The sequence below is a fragment of the Atractosteus spatula genome, chromosome 18 (genome assembly GCF_055471065.1).
Source record: "Atractosteus spatula isolate fAtrSpa1 chromosome 18, fAtrSpa1.hap1, whole genome shotgun sequence".
NCBI classification, from domain to species: Eukaryota; Metazoa; Chordata; class Actinopteri; order Semionotiformes; family Lepisosteidae; genus Atractosteus; species Atractosteus spatula.
In genome coordinates, this window is record NC_142723.1 from 2049694 (window position 1) to 2068638 (window position 18945).

Genomic DNA, 18945 nt, shown 5'->3' on the forward strand with positions numbered 1-18945 from the left:
AAGGACTCCCATTTTTTCTGCACAGACTCAGAATGACAAATGCTGATAATTAATAAAAGAGTGGCTAATTATCAGCAATTACTGCACTACTTTCCATCAGTTGGAGAGATTTCTGTTGCTGCTCTAATTATTTAGAGTTTCTTCAAATCATCCCCTAATATCACACAATTTTCCCAAAGCCAATCAGCTGAAATTATTTCACCATATCCAGCGATTCATATGTGACCTCTACTCCTCAAGCAGCCTCATGGTCGGTCAGAAGTATAAATCACTTAATGTTTGGCTATTCTTTATAAAGTAACCCAGAAGGCAGTTTTGGATAGTGCACAGTAATAACCAGAACCAAGATTGCATAAAATGAATCTGATGGATCTCTGCCTGATCTGTCTAACATTAGTAGTGTTACTACTTGTAGCCCGGTCTCTTCAGACCTCAGAAGTTACGCAATACTGGATCTCGTCAGCACTGGGATGGGACACGTGTTCTAAGCCAACTGGGCTGCTGCTGTAAGTGGTGTTGGTTGACCAGTAGGTGGAGCCCTGTCATCTGGACCAGAATTCCCAAACTGATACACTGATGTGGTGTCCGGAGACACCGTGCTCTAGCACATGCTGCTAAACTGAGATCCTGACTACTTGGACATAACATTGTTCATAAGTGTTAGGCTGTTTACCTGTGTACCTTTGTTAAAGTCCACTCTGAGATTCTAAAACATGGCCTCCCTAAAGGACTTCCTTAAATCAACTAGTGAAGCAATTTCTCATTTCTCTACCTGATGTGCAGTATAGTGTACCTGCTTGGGGCCACTCGTGCCCCTCCCCTATATGTAGACTACTTTGGGGATCAAAATCACTAGATAAATCCAATTGATTACCAAATTTTAACGATATATTACAATTATTAACTATTGATAGCATGAGATTGGCGTTTGCTAAGTTTCATGCCTGCTGCACATGCGAGTAAAATCGCTCAGGACGAGGTGTAGTCTTCTGTGCTGTGGTACGTGTAGTTATGGAAGATGTGTAATTACAGTGCTGTGCTGAAAATCCTTTTCTTGATGTTGAAGTGTCTCCTAGGTTAATCAGAGCCATCCGCATAGTCCATCTGTGTTGGTGGCAGATGTGTCTTGCTGATGAGTAATGTGTGTCTCTGTATTCTTTAACGAGCTGAGAAAAAAACACACAAATAAATTAACATCCTCTTCTGTAGTAAGCAAAAGATTGCTATAAATGATTTTCCTTGAATTAGCAGAAATATCGACTGAAATGTACCCTCTGTTTACCGTTAATGACTACACATCGCTCTGTGTCATACACCGGGATCTGAGCTGTGTGCGTCTGTCTCTCGGCCAAATTATCTTTGCATGCAGGTGTTCTTACGTGGAAGAGCCTAGAGTGCTCTTATTGTCTCCTGCTCGTGCCATCTCTGCCTCCTCTACCTGTGTCAGGAAGGTAAGAGTGTGCACAGCTGCATGCCTGCTAAACCTCTCAACTGATTCAGATGCATTGCAGCAATTCAGTTGCCTTTCTGGCTGATGGGCAGGGGCTGAGCCCAATCAGTGGCTTGTTCCTCCATCCAAGAAAGCTCTATTATCTACAGGCTCTGCACCTCCACAGCCCTGTGATGAGCCTTCTCTGTCCTGGGTGACACCAGGTGACAACGCAGGCTGTCTCTCTTCATCCTTTGTATCCATTGTGCTGGGTATTGACAGGGGCTTCTTAGTTATTATGAGATAGGGAGCATCTATTTTTCTGGTTTTAATGGGATCTGTAAAAAAGCTCCCTGGCAGACAGGTATTCAGCCCTGAACAGTGTGAGACCCCATCTCAGCATGTTCCAGCAGTAGTCACAGAAAACCAGGAGTCGGGTGGATAAAGGATTTGCTGGGTCTGTGAAAGTCATGCCAAAGTCACCCCACATCTTAAACAGAAAGTGCGCAACTTGTCTTTGGTGCATTTTAGAAATAAAACAGACTGTGCTGTACAGACTAGCCAGGCTACTCTGCTCAGACTCCACAATTACTTCAACAGCAGGCAAAAACTTCAACAACAGCTGTTTTCATGTGTTTGGCAGCCCTAAATATTTTAGAGCGGGTATTTTTATGATCTTTGCAATTGTGTGAAAACGAGATTAGAAAGGCAGAAAGTCTGTCTTTGAGACAAGAAGAGGCAAGGGAAGAACTGGTGTTCTGTCGGGCTGTCTTTGCCAGCTCTCTGGTGAAATTTAAGTTGGCTCCGATTTGCACTTGGATTGTGTAACTTTTAGGATCTGATTTTAAGGTGAAAGATTTCAAGGTTACAGAGAAGTGCCAGAAAGGGACAGAAAGAGATGAAATGAAAGACAAACAGAGAAAGGAAGAACACAATTAGACACCTTCTCTATTCCTCATAAAAAATGCAGCAGGGTATTTTGGGACCAGGATGATCCTGATGGAAGTCCTGTTAATAATCGCAATTGAGGTCTCTGTGGACTTTTTTGCAATCCATTGCAGAGTGTTGCATGCAGACTTTAGGATGCTATACGTTCTGAAACATCAGCTGGGTCTGAAGGAGAACAACACCGAAAATTACTTCTGAAAGCAATATCTCTCAGCTTGTCTTTAAACCTCTATATTTCTCTGCCCGTCTGCAAAGTCTTTGTAATCACTTTACAGGCCTCAAGCAAAACAGATTCAGGTGTCTCTCCTAATGAACTTCTCAGAATCACATCTGGAAAGCTCAGCTGTCGTGTCCCCGAACATCTGGAATATTAACCCTAATTGAAAATGATCACATTACAAGGTAGCCTGGACAGCCTCCCCTTAATTTTAACATTCTTGTGCCACCCTAAATAAAGACAGCTTCACAGTTCTTTTTGTTTGCTATGTTGCTTTCTTGTCTTTTCCTGTTATATCTGATGAATGGACTTTCCAAAGCAGCGTTTGTGTTACGGGCCAATCCCACTCATACCTGTTGGAAAACTAGCTTTCTGTGTTCTATAAAGAGAAAAGGATGTGAGAATTTTTTTTATATTTCGAAATGATAGCAGACTGGGAAAATAACTCCTGTATTTCACAGCTGCGTGAATGAGTCATGGCTTTTACTCAAGATATGTTTAAGAACACTTGGGCAGAAATAATAATTTACAATCCTTAGTTCACACTCTTACCTTTTTTGTGAATTCTTTGCTAGTCATTCAAGGTTTTTTTTTCCAACCTGAAACAAATTTCTGTACCAAACAGTTTCACAGTTTCCTGAATATCTCCTGTGTTGGTAGCTAGAAATACATGTAGCTGCAGTAGCAGAGTGCCCTTTAAAAACTCCACAGGTGCTAAAATAAGCAGTTTGCTCGGATCAGGGTGGCAGGACACAGTCAAATAGGGTTAGCATTACCTTCCCTTCTGTTTACCTGATCAGAACCAAGTAAATGTTTAGTCAAAGCTGTCCTACAGGATAAAACATTAGCACTCGGAAGAATTAACATGAGAGTAAAGATGTTTGAATTCTTGCCTTGAATCAAATTCCTAGACAAAATGGAGATTGACACTCTGGTAACTGTGTGGCTGTCATTCACTACCAGCCCTGTCATTATGCAAAGTATCTCTTCAGAAATGGCTGTGTTTTACAGGACGAGCTGCCCGGAGGCCCTGTCTGCACCGATATATCTGCCCAATGCAACATGCGGAGAAGACCTAAAGTACACATAAAGATGTGAGGTAAGACCACATTACTCATGTTAGAGCTGCATTTCAGTGGTGGATGAAATGAAATTCTTTGGGAAGAAAAGGGCAATATATGTAGATAAAGAAATAATAATAGTAATAATAATAATCATTTCTTCATTTCCAAAGAGGGTCAACAGTACAAACATCTATATTAATCCACATAATGTCAGTCAATACTATGAACTGGCTGTGAATTTAAGATGCAGGTAATACAGCTCACTAAGAGAAATCAGAAAAACAGAAACACAGCTGTTATGTTCATGAGCTATAATGCTGCAGATATGGTTGTGCTATGTGAAGCTCTTCAGTGTGTCTTACTACCAGCGGTTCAAGTGCCACTCTACGAAAACCACAGAGAAATTTCCTCTGCAATCCCACGGGTCTGGTTTCAGGCCTGAACCCTCACCTCTTCACTATCTGAAAGAAAAACGTCAAAGATGCCAGCTTCTGGAAGAGAGCGCCACACTCAGCAGCCAGTTGACTTTTTCTGCCTCTCTGTTTGGAGAGGTAATTTCTGAAAATTCCCCACTGCTTCCAGGTCACACTACAGATATTTTTGAAGCTTAGGAGCACTTAGCACAACAAGATCTTCTTGCTGAGAGAAGTAGTCAGGTACTCTTAAGTGAAATAGACAATGTCAAATGTTTGCTCTCTTGGGAAGGCTCTTACAGCATTGTACACTGGTATGACTTAAATGCAAAAGTCTTTGAGAGAAACATGGTTCGGGTGTCAGGTATCAGTGGTTCTTGTGAGTATATTTAAGGTGAACTGCAGTCCCAAATGATTAAATCTCAGTAACAAAATAAATACATTGACAGTATAGAAAAAATTTATGAATTTCCAATTAAGCACAAGATTGTGAACCTTGTGAAAGTACTGTAAGTCGCCATATTGTTGCGAACCCGTATTAGAGTCCCCACGAACTGGGACGTAAAGCCCTTCCTGCTCACTATTCACTGTAGTGACCAATGTAATGTGATGTATGAGCGAATAGAATTGACAAGCAAGAAGTATTTGTTGGCAAATCCATCTCAAAATGAAGAGCAATACAGTATTTCTACTGGATTAAAAGAGATGTATTCACAAGCCTGTTGTTTACAATGTAATGGTCACCTGAAGTTTTGTTGCCTTGTTGTGAATTGCAGAACGTGGTGCTGCACATTTTGTCTATTTTGTGACGTAATGTGGAGGTTTTACAAGTTACTGTGTAAATTGTATCGCGGTTTGAAAAGCAGTCATCAATGCTGACTCTTTCTAACAACAAAACATAAAAATAGCTCCCCTTTAAATGGATCTCTGCTTACTGGTTCGGTTGTGGTGCCAGGACAGGCAGACACTGCATTCTCAGTCATGTGCCGGTCGTGTACCCTGAACAGTATGTGTCTGTGCGCATATGTACACACACGCATTGCCCTGGCCCTGCCGAGCTCCTGCCTGTGGCAGGTGTGCTCTGCTAAGCTGAACTCCACAGAGGTGTGAATGGAAAGGTAGGTACAAGGCCCTGCGGCTGCATCAGTGATTCAGATACTCCAACTCTCTGCAGCTGGGGAAGTCCCCTCTGAGACTGTGAACTTGGACGAAAAGCCGAACAGAGAAGGGAGGAGGTTGCAGAGGGGCATGTAATTGTCCCACATAATAATGCCTAAGATAACACACTGAAACAGTAATTACTAGTAGTTATTATTTTCATTATTGCAGTGCATTTTTTAGAATCTGGTTTGGTTTCGTTTCCCAGACATGTATCGTTCAAATATTACAAATTCAGAGCAGGCAGTGTTGTTTTTGCCAGGTGAACCCTTTATCCCTGCTCTGCAGTGGGGAGTTGTTGTAGACCAGGAGAGAATGTTGTTTGAGAACGTTGGTCTACATCATTTACTCAGTGACAACCAGCATCACTCTCTCGACTGAGCCATTTATATCGCCTATATACCTAAAATACCTAAAGCACAGAAAACATTGGTCAGAGGCCTAAATCTGGGGGTTCCCAGCTCCAGAGGCACAGCCCAGAGTGTCTTCTAGATATTAATAATTTGTCCAGCTATGGTCCATGTAGTGGACTTAATTAACCATATTCCACTGGTCTTAAATTGCTGATGAACTGAAGGGATAGAGAAAACTTTCATTTTAAAATATGGACCCTTGACTTTCATGATTGAGGATACAAGCCTTAATTTTTTCTCACCAGTGATCCATTGGATAAGTGTCTGTGTGGTCCGCTGGCAGGCAGACACATAAAAAATACCACTGTCAAAATATGATCATCTCTATTTATTCCTTTTCCATCAAACTCAATATTGTTAATAAAGGCCAAAGTACTCGCAGCTGGGAAAACAAGCGATCCATCTCCATTGTGTCTGTGGTCCGCTGAAGGGCACCTGTATTTAGATACGCAGCTGTGAGAATAATGTGTTTAAAGTCTTGATTGTTTTACTCTGAGGAGCCTGTGCTTTTGTATAACATGGTCTGGCTGTCTCAGGTCTGGCCAGTAGTTGTGTACTGTATGTAGAGAGCAATAACTTCTCAGCAGAATATTTTGACAGGGCACAGAACTTAGCAATAAAACATTTCACCATAGTAAATACTGCAGCATTTTATAGGACAATGTTTTTGTTGTGCAGCATCCAAACCACATATTGTTCATGACCAATGTTAAAATGTAGGAACATTATTACAATGATTAACAGAACTGTGCTTGATTTATTATTCTTTGAACTGAATTACACAAAATGTATGTGGTTCTAAATATTAAATATTTGTTAAACAAAATTGCCATAGATGCTTATTTATACATGTAAAGGTATCCAAAGCTTGTTATCAGTTTCAGAATTTCTCTTTTCACTTATTTTAAGTATTCATTTTATGTAATCGCTTTTCAAATTTGTCCTGTAACAAAAATCCACAGGTGACATTGTGTATGATAAAACCCTGAGACCTTTTTCCAAACAACATTAGATTTAGTTCTTTCAGTACTATGGACAGACTCTTTCCTGATTTAGGTTCATTCAAACACAGTGACGACTGATTGGACTCAATCAAATGGAATCAGAAAAGGCCTAGTCCCTACAGAAAGGTGTGCAGAATAACAGCACCAAAGCACAGAGGGACTAAACACCATTATACTATAGGCCAGTGTCCTAAAACCAAGCATGAGTAAGGATGACAATGATCGAGCTTGCTCAAGCATTTGCAAAGACATGTTTATATCACACTGTTTGCATAATCGTGTGAGCTGTAATGGTCAAATTATTCTGCATCATAGGGAACCCGTGAAATCATAAAACTCAAAAAGTATTTGAAATTTATCAGCATGTGTAAAATTGCATTTTGAATTGTGGATTTTTCTTCTTTCTTTGTTTCAGTTGTGTTTGTACACAGACTGGCTGTATTTCCCAGCATCTCGAATGGGTTAAAGGTTTCAGGGAAGAATGAGAACTCCTAAAACACAGTTCATAATCTAGACTGGCTGCTTGCTCACAGTGTGCCCTGGCCATTAGTACTAATGTGTTAATGTCGAAACACATTCCTTCTCTTGCTAGGGGGATGTCAGAATCAAATTTCCACCATTTTGTATTCATTTCACACCGCAGTGTTAAATTACTAGAATCCAAATGTTCTTTATGGAACACGACACAATACTGCTCAGGAAGGGGTTTGAAGAACACATAAATCAGAGCTTGCAGTGTTATGCCCATCTTAAACAGTTACATTGCATAATGTCTGCTTTATGTTTTGGCAATAAATCATAGTTATTTCTGCAGCATTCTGCATGACATCTTTAGGTGGGGTTTCTGTTGAGATGCAGCTCTTTCAGTACCAGTTGTGAAATTATGAATCTACACTGAATCAAGGAAAACCACTCTGTCAAGGCTGAATGCCAGTCTTTTCAAATTCTTCTTTTCTGAAATAACAGATGCACATGGTCGACAGCAAATGCAGAAAGTGTTACATCATAAACTAAGCCATGGAATTAACGGTTACAAAAAAACAAACGGTGTCTAAGCTATGTCCTGTTGAATTTGTTTGCATGGTCACATTATTTAGCAACGATCAAGGAGAAGAGAGAGCTTATGAACTGAATTCAGCTCCTAGGTTCTGTACAATGAACAGGAATGAGCTTGTGCAATCATTAGAAGGAGCTTGTCAGAATGGTCAGCTAATGTCCTTCTGTTGAAGATAAGCAATCATTTTTAAAAAATAAATCTTCAGACACTAGCAAAAGGAAAAAAAATCTCTATTTGATCATTTGCTTTTCTGTTTTTCTTCTGTCTACTGTTACTGTATGTTTGTCGTGGCATTCCTGAACTGGCTGTAAGTGTTGCTTTGCAGCTGTGCTTGTGGGGGTCTGGGAGAAACTACCCAGAATCCACTACCTTCTTTGAAGAAAGGACTGAGTGAAGTCCTCAGATTAGTCACTAGCAGCCAAGTCAGCTACTTGTGCCAAATGGCTCATTTGTAATCACTTCTGTCTTCTTATTCGTCCTGAATTTAAATTCCTGTTTCCTGACTGATTCTTTCAGATCATTTGGGGGATACCTTTTGGGATAAAAGTGATGAATAGTAACCATAATAATAATAAATCAACTACTGCAGTTCTGGCATAGGAATGCAGATCTAAGGAGGTGAGATTTTCATTGCAATAGTGTGACTGATGGGATTGCATGATATATTGTGAAGTCTTTGTGGATCTCCTGACTGGCTTCAACACCTCTTTTCTCATCGTGGTGTCTGCCAGCAGGCAAATCCATTCATTCAGGGGTTTTGAGACGACAAAACTCTGACTGGACACTGCCCAAGCCGTTCTCAGGGCTGAGGAACATTGCAGGCAGAACTCCCAAAATCTGGGAACCTTTCCAAAAAAACAGCCAAGCTGGCTGGCAATGCTACATCTCAGGCTGGTTCATAGTCCATCTGTGCACCTCAGCCATGCCCTGGAGAACTCTGCAGTGATTTTCTGCATGCCACATTTACATCACAGAGCTGGGCACCAGACCCGAGAAAGTATTTGACTGCAAATGATTAAATATTGCGGTTTTACCTTTTATTATCATGACTGTTCCTGGCTGCGCAGTGTACAGCTGTACCTGTGGAGTCAATGGAATCCTTTACACAAAGGCTTTATGAGGTTCTTGGAGAACTTAGGTACAAGCAAATAAATGATCAAAATGGGCTCAATGATCTCCTCTCACCTCTCACCTCCACACCTGCTCTGTGCCACTGATGTACTGGATGAAGTTAAGTTTTCCTTGTTGTTTAAGAGACCAATGCTTACAGCAATCCAGCTTAAAGCACTCCAGAGAACCAGGAAACAAACGGGGTTTTACATTAATGTTCGAGAGGAGCCGAAGCCCTAATCCCACTAGGGAACTGGCCCAAGGCTGTTTTATCATTCATCAGTGAAAAGAGATTTTTTTTATAAAGTCCTCTGGGGAATCTATGCAACTCCCGGCACACCTCAGAATCTTCCCATAATCCTTGACAATAGTGTCCTGAGTGTCAGCGGAAGCCGGTTTCATTCTGGGCAAGCTGGCCCCTTTCGAAGGAGAGCCTGGAGTGGAGGACTGGTGTGCAGCAGGCTGGGTGCAGGGGGAGAGTTGTGGGTTCAAGGCCAGGGTCTGTGAGAAAACAGACTGCTGCCTGGGGGAGTCTTCATTGCACAGTAAAGTGTGTCTGAAGAGAATCCCATATGGCACCTGTCTCCCTCACCTCTCCCCCTGCAGCAAAGATCTCAGCTCTTTGCCTCTAGCAGCAGGCCCAGCTAGCTTGCAGGCAAGGACTGGACATGTGTGCTTTAATTTACACGTGCTCATTTAAGCAAGAGGACAGTGGGGGGAGAGCCGGTGCAGCAGAATGTCAAGCTAAGACAGATTCTGATTCTCACACAGCATTATGATAATGACAGACGTATATAAACCGAGATGGCGGCTCTCCCCCCAGCCCTGGAGTGCTGTAATGATTAAGAAGAATCATTCATCTGGTCTGCCTGCAAATTCCCATTCCAGTCTCCTAATGACTGCCAAACACACATGCCCATTTAGTGTTTTCTCATTTCGGCTCCATTACAGGCAAAATAAAATGAAATAAAATGGACCCAGCCTACTATCACATGGACAGCTCGCTTCATTTATTGCTGTGGACATCGCCCACGCCTGTAGTCCCAGTGGGGAGGAGAGGGGGTGTTTCAGCGAGGCGCAGGACACAGAGAGACGAGAGCACTGGGCTCCATCCTGCTCTCTGCAAGGGGACCTCTGAAAACCTGAGCTGTCCAATCAGTCAGGCCTCACGGCTGGCTGGGAAGCCCTGGCTCTTGGGAGTTGAGAGCAAAGACTTTACAGAACACTGTGCAAGCTCTTGCCATAACACAGTACAAACGGTAGCAGCCCTGCCAAGTGATTAGAAAGCACTCGTGTGATTATTAAGAGATAAGCAGCAAAAAATTGATATTTGCAGCATTAGTGATGACCTCCTGATTTGGATGAAAGCCAGGCTTTTGAAGAATGCTGTTGCATGGTGAAAAAAGTCCGCAGTCTGCTTTTACAGGAGGCGGTTTTCATGATCGCCTGTGTGGGGAAATGTCTTTCCGTATGAATTTGAGATTCAGCTCGATTCCTCGTTATCCTACAGTACTGTCAGGCATCTAGTAGGGAAACTCCGATTCATTGCCAAGAATGAAAACAATTTTGGTTCAACTATTTTAAATTGCAAATTGTAAAATGTCTCTACAGCTGTGACAGCTTCATTGTTAGCACTTGTAATGCTGTTAGTACAAATTTTTACCTCCAGAGAATGTTGGGGGGGGGGGGGGGTTGTTGAAAAATAGCATTTTCATGTCTTTTCAGCTCATTATAGAACTGAACTTGTGGCCTTAAAGTAATTTACAACCTTTTCTGGTGTTTTAAATGAGTTTTTCGTTCTTCTTACAAACATCAGCATTACTCATTTTATTTCCACTGCTATTTTTTCTATTAGTAACACTCAGTGGTGCTTCTCGGTCCATTAATGAATCAGAACTTAATTATGAAGCTTTTCTTTTTTAATTTTCCACCACTGCCATTAATGCAGAATTGCTGGTTAATAAACAGTCACTAACAGGTGACTAAACGTTCACAGCCTGCCTGTTGTCTTGTTCATTATCGGTGGTCTAGCGGGGCGGTGTGGAGGTGATAGTGGTGGATCAGTGCCAGTCGTGTCTGGCTAACAAGATGAAGTCACTCATTGAGAAATCCACCCCTGCTTTGAAGCTGTAGAGCACACAGTCCTTGTGTCACACCCTGTGTATAAGGTGAATAAAGCATGTGCAGAGCGTGAAGATTGGCTTTAGGATATTGGTATCAAGAGCCATCCTACCCACTAGCTCAGTCAGTGTGGGTGACCCACAACCCTCTGGCCACATGCATTTCTTGGGGTCCCCAGAGTGGGATTCTGAAAATACATCTCCATTTGGTTGATGTTGGCACACTTTGGCCAGTTGTTCTAGTCATCAACCAATACTTCCAGGGGAAGAACACTCACACTATTCGTATTACTTCTTATGGTTTGGGGAATCCAGTAGCCCTCATGACTGGAGAGGGTGTCTTGACCTGCTGTAGTCTTTTTGTAGCCATTCCAATACAGCGCAAAGGCCTACTGCATTATGTATGGATTGTGAACAGAGTGCCGACGTTGGTTTTGTCCCTTTATGGGCTCAAAGGCTGGGAAATGAAAAATTAACAGCAGTGAAGCATTGGTTTCCAGTTTGGGCGCAGAAAAACACTTCCTGGGGTGACCACTCGGCCGCAGGACAGCCATGCTGAGGTCTCTCTGTGCAAGAGAAGTGTTGCAAGGCGAGCTCAGAGAGCTGGTGCAGAGTCGGCACTACCTCTTGCTCACTCTCCTGTTGTATTGGAACACTGTTTCCAACCGGCTTCATCCCAGGCAATAAACCTTAGCCGTTCAGCCCTGACAGCGCTGTTTACTCCTGTAAAAATTCCCCTCTGCTATTAAACCTGGGTCATTGGTTTTACTGTTTTCTAATTGAGAGATGCTTTATTCTAACAGGCAGGCCATCTTTCTGTGTCTCCTGAAGCTCAGCCAGCAGGTTGCCGTAAAGGCTGGTGCAGAGAGGCAAAAATCAGGTGAATTGGTTTGCCTGTGTCCTTCGTGTCATAATTCTGAATAGCCATGAGGTAATATTGCATCCATCGATGAATTATAAGGGATGTTCCCCTGACGCAGAGAAATGTAAAATACATTTTCAAGCCTGATGGTACAGATTCGTGGGAGATTGTGTAGTTTAACAAGGCAGAAGGAGTGCTCCCTCTTTGAAGGTAATTGACATACAGTGCTAACAAAAAGAATGCTGAACAGAAACCCTCATCGTTAATGTGCATGGCACCCCCACACATTAGAATAATGTTTACTTTTACATTTAAGGTGTGCAGGTGCATCCATTCTGCTTTTGAGTAGCTAAATCTGTCTTACCTGCCAGATGAGGGATGTAGTTGTGGGAGAATTGATTTGCCAAACATTGCTCTTTCCTCCTTGATTGAGAGAGATTATCAGCCAACCAGCATGCAAAGTCAGTGGCTTTATCTGTAATGTTAAGAGCAGTACAGTAGGCTAGCAGAAGAACAGTGGTCGGCTCTTTTTTTCAGCAGTTTTCTCTTCACATGTCTCTTCTTGTAGCCTCTTGTCATGCAGATTCGCAGTGAACAACGGCCAGGGCTGAACTCACTCATCAAAAAGGATGAAATAACTTCTTCAGAGCAGACAGGCCTGGATTCATGTCACAGTCCTGCCTGCTTACGTGTTGGAAGCTGCTGGACAGGCATGATGTCTTTTGACTTGTAAAAAACTTTTACAAAAACCAGAAGCCTGACACGCACACATACATACACACCCCCCACTTCTGCATGAGTACAGACTTAAATTTAAAAACCAGAGGCACAAAATCATTAGTGCCGCTTTAAAAAGGGCTTATTGATGGACCCATTCAAATAAGATCTCCAGACAGGTCAGAAATAGTAAGATGTTGTGTGACTTCTGCTTAAGGAGTACACCCCGCACATGCAAGGGTGTGTCTCCTCTTGGTTTAAAGAACAGACCTGAGACTTCACAGGCGTTAATAAATACATATGAAATGATGCACAAGACTCGGTGCTTTGAGTTTGCGCTATTCCAGCATCGTCCTGTGCCGGGAGACGCTCTCTCTGTCTCAGGGGACTTGGTGTGGCGTACAGACAGAAGGGGATGGGAATGCCCCCATTCTGATGTTGCCTAGCAACCTCGGGCCCAGCCGTTCCCTTGCTGAGTTTAGCATCTCTGCAATTACATAACCTGCCAAAAACTTCATCACACGCACTGACCAAAAAAAAAACCCTGCACATTTTCAGCCTTATCAGACTTGCGCAGTAAGAACATATCCAGTTGATATTATGAAGCGGAAAGCATGATGGGCGGTCTCATGAGGGACCTCATGTACTCTCGGGACACAGATTATCACTTACACAGCAGTCTGCCCTTCTGCTAGTGCAGACGTTTCCCAACCTTTTTCATGCCTCTGCACACTCACACACATCCCAGAACTGTGTCCCACACCACTGCCTCCCTGTCCACATCGTTATTATTGATCTCATTAACAGAACTGACTTCAGTGTTTGAGAGAGTTTTCCCTTGAAGCGTATAGTCACCTCATTGTGGCAGGATGGGCTTGGACTCTCTCAGCTTTGTTTTTTATGGCCATCAAACTGTAAACCCGAGCACCACGCGCACTGTGTTTGTTTTCTGTTTATCATATCGTATGTGACTTGCGCACCCAGGATGAGAGAGGCTGTGCTAGAAGATCTCCTTTCGTTCTCCTGTTGCACAGCACCAACGGAATAAACCGCCGCCACGAAAGGCATTGTGGGTACATGCTGAAATGGCTTGAGGCAACGGGTGTGGCCTTACACTTTACCTAATGAGCCAGAGCCTTTCATTTGTTTATACAGTACGTGTCACCCCTGAAGAAGCTGAAACCTTGTGTTTTTCTTCTTTCTTATATGCCTAAAGAAATAACCACTCTCCTTTGCAACTCCTGCACCTCTGCAATCTCGCCTCTAAACAGCACAAATCCTGGAACCATTTATACAGCTCTCAGTACTTTTTAGTCATTTCTAAAAATATGTGTTTTGTCTGCGTGCAAGTATGCCATTCCACAGAGAACTCGGGAGAATCTCCAGCTTATTCTGAAAAAAAATATTTCTTTTTCAATGATACTCGGGGGCTCCATGCGTGCGGTAAATGAATTCTGTGCTCTGGTGCTGTACCCCCACAGTGCCTCCTCTGACATACACGCTCAGAGGAATAGGGGGGCTTACACACCTGGTATGCAGAGTCTGTGTTCATAGCACATATTATGCAGTGCACAGCCTCAAAAAAAAAAAAAACCCAAACACCCAAATGACAGTACAGCTCCACTTTAACAATGAGAAAGAGCTCGTTTCTCTGTCTCCATCCAAGCTGCCTGCAGTACCTGAGCGGGATATGACGAAGAACGCCGCTGGGGAAATGCTAATTTCTGTCGCACTCGCGCTTGTTTTTCAGTTTGGTGCCTTTCCTCTCTTTTTTTCTGCCTTGGTCCCCACACAAACGTGTTTAAGAGCGTGGCCCGTGAGCTCCTCCAGCTCAGCTTCCTCTGTCAAAAGACACACAGAGAATGGAAGCAGGGATTGGGGGATGCAGAAAGCTTACGTTCTTACAAGGCCCCTTACAATAAGGAAGATTAACGCGATGGCTACAGTAAGCCAGTACAATCCCACTGACAGAGCTCGCTGCAGCTCAGAGCCACGGGGAAAATGCTCCAGAGAAACGCTTTTGAAATTAAGACTCGAAGGCCCTGGACCGCCAATTTAAAAACGGCAATGTCAAGGTGATAAAACGTGTCAGCAGGTAGTACCTCTCCTCTACCTTTCCGACACCGTGTCTCTGTACCTGCAGAATGTGTGTGAGCAGTGATGATTTCAGCAAAGAGAGAAGCTGAGAGAGACAGAGCAAAAATTCAAGGGATCACCACTAGCTAAAAACCCTTTAAAATAGCATGTTTTCCATTGCACGGACTGGTTATGAATTATGTATCTGTTCCAGCATGCGGGCCCTGTTGCAAAGGCTGGTCAATTTTCTATGTGTAGAGCATGAAAAAAGCAGACTGCGACGATCAGTCAGTCTGGACGGCAGAAGAGGGGAAATCGGAACGAATCACAAGCCTCAAAGAGGAAGGAAAAGAAAGAGGCGGCAGAAGGAGAAGAAAACTGTGGACTCAGTGATGCTAATGGGCGCGCTCCTGCATCCCCGGGATAGTCATTACACTCAGGGAGAGATCTGGCTGAGTGCGGCACAGCAAGTAGGGCATCTCCTCCCGCAGTCACGCCCAGCGCGGCTGCCACTCTCCCCCTCCCCTGCCAGGCAGCGCAAGATCAGAAGCTCCTGAGACACAGGGGAAGGCTGCAAAGGAGGAAGGCAGAGAGAGGGCAGCTGGGCATTGCATCCCCACATTATATAACCAACTACAAAATCACCAGCACTAGAAGTAATATGCTGAACAAGTTGGTGGCTAAAAGACATTTCTTTGAAGGCTGCGATGGCTATTTGAGGACACTGGCCGAGCACGGCCACTTTTATTCCAGGTCTGGCTTCAGACAGCGCTGTGGCGGTGTGGGCATCCCAGCAGGGGGACCTGGGGCTGCACTGACAGCTGCAGCCTGCCTGAAATGCTGTGATTCATGGTCCCCGCCACCCCCTGCCACCGCCACCCAGCGCTCCCCCAAATTAAAGCAGCTCAGCCAAAAGACAGTGGAAGAGTGGGGCGTCCCCTGAGCTCCGCAAAGCACTAAGGCTGGCCCCATGCTGAGCAGATGATGCCTGTGATCTTAGCCATGAACTTCAAACAGCTTTCCTCTTGCTAACAGGTCTTTAATGTTAAAAATGCACAGTGCAGTGTTAGCGAATCTTAAAGCTGCCATTTCTGTTCAGTTTCACTGTAAGCATTTGCAGCTGGAAGCAGAAGAAAGACTCCATGTTAATGTGCTGGCTTAAAGCACACTATACAGTACTTAGTCTTAGTACTTAGTACTTGCGCATAGTCTTAATTATCCAGGTCACACTGTAGTGGATTTCATATACTGCATGTTGCATTCATCTAATTAATGTAACCTCTCAAATTGCCACGCCACCCCCCTATATAAAAACGTTACTTTGTTTTACGTCTTCACAGCACAGCAACCGTTTAGAATATAAATCATCGTGGATAAACGCAGGTAAATTAAATTTTAGTACTGCTAGTGTGACCAAACAAAATCATGTTCTCCTGACACTCTCCAGAACAAAACAAGACATCGATCTTTGTATTCACCTTGATTATTGATCTTTGAATGGTACCTCTTTGCTCTGTGGTGCAAATGTGCAGTTGAGTTTGTCTTTTATCAAACTGAGCAAGAGCTAGTTCAGCATGCTAACGACCGTGATTGAGAGACTATGTAGGGGGTATTTGGAGTGACTCGACTAGCTGAGGATAGGCTTCCCAAACCCTTCACTAGAGCCAGAGAGTTTGCTGCAAGGGTGTAGATGGTGAGGCAGAGAGAATGCAAGAGAGATATGCGAAGGAAAGATCTGGGTGTGCAAGTTTGGGATCTGAACATCCTCCCAAACATCTGTTAATAAACTCCATTAATTTTACTGCTAGTTAGTTTGGCCGACACATTTATCTAAAGCAACTTACATTTGCCCTTCCAGTCTGGGTATTTTATTGCAGCCATACAGGTGAAGCAGCTTGCTCAAGTGTCTCGCCCCGGGATTTGAACCCACGACCTTCCAGGCACAAGTGCTGCCCTTTGATTGCGCCTGGAGACTGAGAGCGAGCTCAGACTTGGGAAGCGAGAGGAGCGCCCACAGCTGCCTGTGCAGTCGAGCTCCCGTCCCTAGTACTGCTGCGCTTCAGCGAGCCGCCAGCACACCGAGCTGGGCTCCACTCACACGCCACGATGTCAGAGGGAAAATGATAGGCTTTCAATCAGCCCATGGGAAAGCGGTTTCGGGTCTTCCAGAATAGATCTTAATTATTTGCTAGAGCTGATGGCTGATCTTAATTAAACAGGGGCTGATACTCGTCAGATGTTCCAGCGACGGAAGTCTTGCACCCACAGCGTAGTGGTTTCCAGTTGGTTAAGCAGTGTGACAGGGACAGCATGCAAGCTTGCGTAAAGAAAAATGAGAGCAATTAGTGGTAATGGCTCACGCATCGTCAGGGCTGGCCACGTCTGCCAAGTCTTTGTCCTTCCCTTGTTCTTCCTGAGGCTTGTCTCTGGCTTTGCAACACCTTGGAAATAAACCATGTAGCCACCTTTGCGAATTCCAGCACATCTGATTTCTGATCTCTTTCTGCTAGGCCTTGGCTCTGACCATTAATTGGGCAGATTCCTAACTATTGCTTATTTCTTCCCCTTCCTGCAAGGACAAATGATGTGTGGAGCGAAACAACAACACTTTGGTCCACTGTAAAGCATACGCTGACTGCTGGAACAGACTCCGGTCTGTTAAGAATTCATACGTTATTCGGTTTAATTTGTGAACTCCTTTTGTTCTGTTAGCACCTTACATTCACACCATTGGCAATGTGGTGTGATGCCGGTGGATCCGAGCTGGTTTCCAAGGTGTTATAGTGCAGATGAGCCTGAGGTCTCAGCATGGAGTAAATCGCACTGGCTGTCTCATGGGCACTCTGTCAAACCTTATGCATCACTTCAAAAGACACTATGACAAGCATAAGAAATATATATATATATCACACCTGAAGAAGACTCCACGGCCGAAACGTTGTTTTCTTTCTTTTCTTTTCAGCCTGGAATAAACCTATTACTTGTTCCTTTGCAGCACACAAGGGGATGATTTCGAGACACCCAGAGTGCAGCAAGGAGGTATGGTAGATTGATAACAGGATCTGTAGGTACTCTGAAATACATTTAACACTCCACTAGAGGGCTCTGCTTATTACTTAGGCTTGTGGTGATTACCCGGATGTTATATTGTTTTATGCTGGCAGGAGAGTTTGACATGTGAAAGGGTGTTTGTGCAGTGCTTCCCGAACGTTAACTTTTATACGAGAATATTAAAGCAACGATACTACACGAGGTGAGAGGAAACTGGAGAAAACCAACACAGGCACAAGGAGACCTGTTCACAGCTCTATCCCCAGGCTGTCTGTCTTGGTTAAAACCCTTTCTTTATTTGCTACAAGAAAAAGAAACAGATCCTCAAAAGTATTTGTATAAAAGGCGTTCCACATCTAGTCTGGAATTCGAGACTATTACTCATTTGGAGCAACAGTGATGTGGTTTTAAGCTTCTACTCAGAGTAAGCACAACGACAGTAATTAAAATTCTCCCTTAGATTATCTGCTTACTCTGGCTGGATCCTCAACTTAATTACCATCCTGTCCCATCAATGAGCTTCCTGTCATTTGAAAAAATAAAGCTGCAGGAACAAGTTCCTTTAGCAATGAAGGAGACAGTCTCCACCGACGTTGACGTTGTGTTGTGATAGAATTAATTCCTTTACAACATTCGTGGGGTCCTCTCAAATCATTGTCCACCTGCCTCCTGTTTGGTCTAACACTGTGCCTTTACTTCGGCTATAAACATGTAAGAAAGGACAGAAAAGAGTGTAATTGTCAGTCCGGACTGGTAACTGATTAGCTGCCTGTAAAGCACTGGAACACAACTGAGACAAATTGGTCTGACAGGGTGGATGAATTATTAGCAATCAGCTTCAATTGAAATCCAAGTCATTTCAATGAATGGTTTCTATCCAAGATCGTCTCTATTGATGTCAGTGCTAGAAGTCCAGTCATCCGGGAATCCGATGTATTACAAAGTCTCTTTCCTGCTTGTAGTTTATCTTTCTCCTTAATGCAATTCATTTGTTCGATGTACTGTAGCCCAATCAAAACCCCAGGGGAATGCGAAAACCATCAATAATGTATAATGACCTTGCAATCGTGCATGACTGATTCTCCCGTCACCAGGTGAGAAATACAACTTCAACTGAAAAAACACACATCCGCAGCAAAGCAAATGGCTTTCAATATCTGTGGTTTAACACCTGTACAAATCTGTTGAGCTGTCTGCTGCTATTAACAAGCCTTCTTTCTCTTTGAAGACAGCGGAAGGTTTAAAACCAGGGAGCCACAAAGGAGACATGTCAGTTTTGCATTCAATGGCTTGTTGCATTGACTTT

General features: G+C 43.5%; 1 protein-coding gene across 1 annotated transcript in view; it reads right to left on the bottom strand.

The window, feature by feature from the left end:
• Window positions 1-18945, bottom strand: part of shisa9a (shisa family member 9a) — a 79906-nt gene that overhangs the window by 26581 nt on the left and 34380 nt on the right. The gene's annotated exons all lie outside the window — the stretch shown is intronic.